Raw genomic sequence first — 6000 nt, forward strand, 5'->3', positions numbered from 1 at the left:
CAGCAGACTGGTACACTGCGGAGATAAGGCGGTAGTAGCAGAGACGCTGCCGTGACTATAGAGGACCTGCAGACAGTCAGCACGGGTGGGGAGGGGGCAGTAAGGTATGCAAATGATCGCGGAGAAGGACACTTTCCGCGGCAGCAGTAGTTACTAAATCTCGACTTAGGCTTTCCACAGCAGGGGGCGCCCTGCAAACAGTTTGCGCCCGGAGCACAAGCTCCACCGGAGCCACCCTAGCTACGCCTCTGGTGATAAGGTGATTAATAACTAAGGTCACTTTAATTGCTTATTCTTGCTTGCGTGCTTATCTATGTCCCATTAGTATTCTGATATCCGGCATCCTTATCTTTAGTAGTACCAAAGGGGGATTGTTACTCCGCACAGACAGAATAATAATTTAATAAACCAGAATTTAAAGAGAAGAGGATATTAATACTACGCATATGGCAACCCCATTCATGATTTAAATATTAATGTGGGAAATATCGTTTCTGGTGGTACTCCCTTAGAGTTTAAATAGTAATCAAAGGAGGGAAAGAAAGAAACTCTTTTTGTTGGGGCACTTCTTATACTAATTTAAATGTTAATTGGATAAAAAGACATGAACAACACATAACATACAAGGCATACAGTGTGTATTCAGTATACCGAATTATCCCTTTTATACGAGTGGTATACTACAGAATATATAGCCTAAAATATGATTAAACAGGTGGATTTAATGACCATGTAGTCAATTGCGAAAGATTAATCTTTCGCAAATATTTTAACATTTAAATTATATTAGTACAGGGATTCTCAAACTATTTTGCTCTGGGACCCCATCAGATAAGAAAAATAATGACAGGACCCCGGCAAATTACTGCAGAAGGTCATTACATCACATGTGTGGTCAGCAGACAGCACGTGCATGGCAGCATTGTGGAGGCACAAAATGATAGGAGTCTAACATAACAGACAATTCAACTGATTTTTCAGACTCCTTGAATCACTGACTGAGATTAGAAAATCATCAGCCTGACGGTCAGCAACATGGAGTCATGACCCCGTGCTGAGAAGGTCGGGACCCATTTTGGGGTCAGGACCCACAGTTTGAGAACCGCTGTATTAGTATAAGAAGTGCCCAACAAAAAGAGTTTCTTTCTTTCCCTCGGAAGAAAACAGGAAGGACTGCCCTAGGGTAGTCCGAGGGCGCTGTATATGGGGTGAGTGTCAAAAAAGCTGCTACTTAAAGGGACTGAGTAGGTCCCTAAAAAAGAAGAAAGGCAAATGGAGAAATGAAGTAGCGCTTACCAATGAGAAATAATCAAAGTAAAAAACATTTAATTGCATATATAATAGACATAATTCATATACACATTAGAACAATAAAATGGTACCATAAAATATGGGGGGAATAAAACCTCTCAAGAAGGCCCTCAATAAATGCCAATGTGATAGAAAAAAGATAAGTAGGATCCGCTCCTATTTGTGCCGTCTAGATACAGTCCCGAATGGAACAATGAAGTCCTTTAGGACTGGGGATGTTAAGGGTTTTCCACTGGATTCGATAGAACACAAAAGATGAAGGTATAGTTACCACTGTGTATCCCTTTGGAGATTTGTATCCATGTAGGACTGCTGTAGTAAGCTGTGTTCTCCGTTTTAAAAGGAGGAGGTAGATGAAATTTCCTCCTGGGTAGGAATCACGATGGATGTGGAAAACCAGGTGACAGTGGGCCTTATTCTGGTTGGAGCGGCCGGGCCGTACGCGTACGTCCCGGGATTTTTTATGATCTGCGCATGCGTACATTCGCTAATGCGCAGGCGCGACCACTCACCAACGCTTACGGACGGGTCTCTACGTGCGAAAAAACCTGTACGCGAGTGTACGGGTATTGGGGGCGGCATAGGGGCGTGTTGAGGGGAGCGGCCGAAATAATGAGGGAAAATGGGCGTAAATATGGGCGTACACGGGGGTGTGCACCAAAAATGAGCGGTGCTACTACCGCACGATCGACTAAAGCACCGTTCATTTCGGACACAAAACAGGCGGCCGCCAACCGCCATCTCAAACCACCCCTACAGATACCGCATGCCAGCGTGCGCCTGGGTTAGCTAATTTACGCGGATTACTACTCAAACACATACACCTGAATGTAATAAGCAATGCTGCAGTCTATTAAGTCAAAACCATGAATTCACTACCTGCAAGCCACACACAGCACTCTAACACATTGGAAGGTTATCTTTCTATACTTCTCTACATTTAAAGGTTTGTTTAATTTAAGGTAAGAATCTTTGTAAGACCTGCTTATATATGCTAAGGTAGGTATTTGTTAAACAGTTCGACACAATCACTACGTGCTTTCATAGACTTTACACAGTAGCACACTCAATCTACACAAGTCGACATGTGTCAACGTGTTCACTCTAATACAAACATAGGTTTTGTATTTATTATACAATAACATAAACCACATCTAACACCTACAAAGGATGTTTCAGCAATGTTTTAAGCCCATGGCCACTATTTTGCACATTTATTAATTCAATCAATTAATTAATTTTTATAATTATATTTGAAAGGCAAGATTTGCAGGTCCATATATATGAAGGGTATGAACGGTGACATAAGCTGACTTTTCTATTGAAAACAATAGGGACCCATCCGTGCAAGCTGGCGTACGCTCAGATAGCCGCAAGAAGTCGGTGGGAAGACGGACGAAAGACGTCCGTAAACGGCGCCGTACGCTCAGTTGTACGCCTGTTGTCGGAGTGCAAGGGCTGGGCCGTCCGCGTACGTTGCCGTACGCTCATTTGTACGCCACTCCCCTTCTACGGTATTTCTGCCCGTACGTAAGCGGCTGATTTGTGGGTGGACCTAACCCTAACGGCCGCGTACGGCTAGCGTACGCTAATAGTGAACGTACGCACGTTTGGCCGCTCCGATCAGAATAACCTCCAGTGTCCCGGACAAATAATTTTTCCAACAATGGGGATTGAAGACGGCTGGTTGGATCCTGATGCATACAAGATAGTGATGGCAGTGAGGGGCTGTGAGAGGGAGCAGCTTCCAACGCGTTTCATTGCCTCTAGGGGCAGCTTTTTCAAGGATGTGCTGCTCTTTGTGCAATGGGGGTATTTATACCTACATTTAATTATCTAACATAATGCACCTGTGTGCTGAAAAGCATCTCATTGGTTATTACGAATATAATTTTCGTTTTTAGAGAACAATAGAAGGCAACAAAACGAAAAAGCAATATCTCAAATGTATTTTGATATTAAAATAACAGAAATTAAAACAAACATGGAAAGGACACATTAAATCAAGGAGAGCGCTATTGGACAGAAGTCAGGTGACCAGAGAAATGCTTCCTCAAACATTCATCTGCAGTCATGGTAACGTGACACGTGTTTAGGAATTGCCCAATAGTGAGTGGGGGGCGGGAATAGTGATAGCAGAGGAGGCTGGAACGAAAACAGCGTGCGCTCCAAGCCTCTCTTCAGTAATGTGCTGACGTCCGCTATGTGTGTGGGCGGGTTGCCTAGCAACCAGGTTCGCGTCCCACATCTCTTAATACAAAGCGGATATGCTTCCGTCTGCTGTGTGTGTGGACTGGTTGTCTAGCAACCAAGCTTGCGTCCCACACCTCTTCATGCAGAGCGGATATGACAGGGGCACAAGGCGGCATGCGTTCCAAGCCTCCTAATGCAAAAAAGAGCTGGTTCATGTTGCGTCTGGAGGGGTTGCCTAGCAACCCGATTTTTTCCCAAAACTTTTATTCAAAAAAAGGGGGGATGGAGCGGATCCTACTTATCTTTTTTCTATCACATTGGCATTTATTGAGGGCCTTCTTGAGAGGTTTTATCCCCCCATATTTTATGGTACCATTTTATTGTTCTAATGTGTATATGAATTATGTCTTTCTTTCCCTCCTCTGATCCTTATGTTTAGCACAGTAACTTGTCTGAGCCAGAAAGCCGGGACAGGACAGATGGACGTCAGCAACGTCAGGTAAGAGTCTGCGTCACTCAGGAGGAACATTCCAACGCGTTTCGTCAGTGATGACTTCATCAGGAGGCGGGTCATTTGGTAATTCATTCAACATTTAAATACCCTTCTAGGTAGCATTAGCATAATGAATTCAATCATGATCTTAAAGGTACAATATCTCAAATGGACACTTTACAATTCAGGATATAATGTACAATTTATTACAATACTCACACAACTAGTACAATTTACAATATCAATTACATATAAAAATATAAAAATATATATAAAATACAAATTAATAACAAAACAGCATAACAAATATACATTATATATATATATATATATATATATATATATATATATATTAGTGATGAGCGGGTCCGGATCTCCGAGATCCGGATCCGCACGGACGTCCTGAATCCGAATCCGGATCCAGGACGTCCGCGGACTCCCGCGCAGGCCCGGAGCCGAAATCGAGGCCCGACGTCACATTGGTGACGTCGGATTCTCGCGAGATCCGGATTACATAAAAGCCGGGACCCGCCGCCGCCATCTTCATTCTGTGGGGCGACGCAGAGCAGGCAGCAGTGCTGCCAGAGAGGGGGGTTTTATTTATTGCTCCGTGAGGGGGGTTTGCTGGAGCGTTGTGTGTGTCACTGTGCTGCTTGCTGCTAAAGAGCTGCAAGTACAGAGGGGGTTTAATCATTTTTATTGTGCTGCTGGAGAGTGATTTTTTTTTCTATATTGCTGTAGCCTGCTCATCTGTAATTTGTGTCACTGCTGCTGCTACAGAATACTACAGACAGAGGGGGGTTTATTGTACTGCCGCAGAGGGGGTTTTCTTTCTATATTGCTATAGCCTGCTCATCTCTAATTGTGTCACTGCTGCTGCTAGCCTGCTACAGAATACTACAGACAGAGGGGGGTTTAATAATTTTTATTGTGCTGCCAGAGAGGGTTTTTGTGCTGCCTGGCTACCTGTTATATGGTTGTAAACACCTACCAGGCAGTCACCTCTGTTGTTGCCAGTGCCACTACCTTGTACCTACCTCTCAGAGTATATAAAAAAAAATAAAAAAAAAATTAAAAATATATAAAAATATAAAAAAAAATAATTAAGTTGTTGTTGTTGCTGACACCACTGGCTGCCGTTAGATATCGCAGACTCAGTAATTAAATTTTTAACTGTGGTTTCCTGACGCCACTTGTTGTGTTACCTACCAGTGTATCCACTTTTGTATCTTGCTGCTGTTGTCACTGGCTAGTGACAACAACCAGCTGATATCTGGGTATCCAGTTTGCTGCCACCGCTGCCGTTACATATATCGCAGTAAATAACTCCGGTTTGCTGACGCCACTTGTTGTGTTACCTACCAGTGTATCCACAAAATAAATATTGTATCTTGCTGCTGTTGTCACTGGCTAGTGACAACCAGCTGATATCTGGGTATCCAGTTTGCTGCCACCGCTGCCGTTACATATATCGCAGTAAATAACTCCGGTTTGCTGACGCCACTTGTTGTGTTACCTACCAGTGTAACTATCCACAAAATAAATATTGTATCTTGCTGCTGTTGTCACTGGCTAGTGACAACCAGCTGATATCTGGGTATCCAGTTTGCTGCCACCGCTGCCGTTACATATATCGCAGTAAATAACTCCGGTTTGCTGACGCCACTTGTTGTGTTACCTACCAGTGTAACTATCCACAAAATAAATATTGTATCTTGCTGCTGTTGTCACTGGCTAGTGACAACCAGCTGATATCTGGGTATTCAGTTTGCTGCCACTGCTGCCGTTACATATATCGCAGTAAATAACTCCGGTTTGCTGACGCCACTTGTTGTGTTACCTACCAGTGTAACTATCCACAAAATAAATATTGTATCTTGCTGCTGTTGTCACTGGCTAGTGACAACAACCAGCTGATATCTGGGTATCCAGTTTGCTGCCACTGCTGCCGTTACATATATCGCAGTAAATAACTCCGGTTTGCTGACGCCACTTGTTGTGTT

The sequence above is a fragment of the Crinia signifera genome, chromosome 1 (genome assembly GCF_055691185.1).
Source record: "Crinia signifera chromosome 1, ASM5569118v1, whole genome shotgun sequence".
Lineage (NCBI taxonomy): Eukaryota > Metazoa > Chordata > Amphibia > Anura > Myobatrachidae > Crinia > Crinia signifera.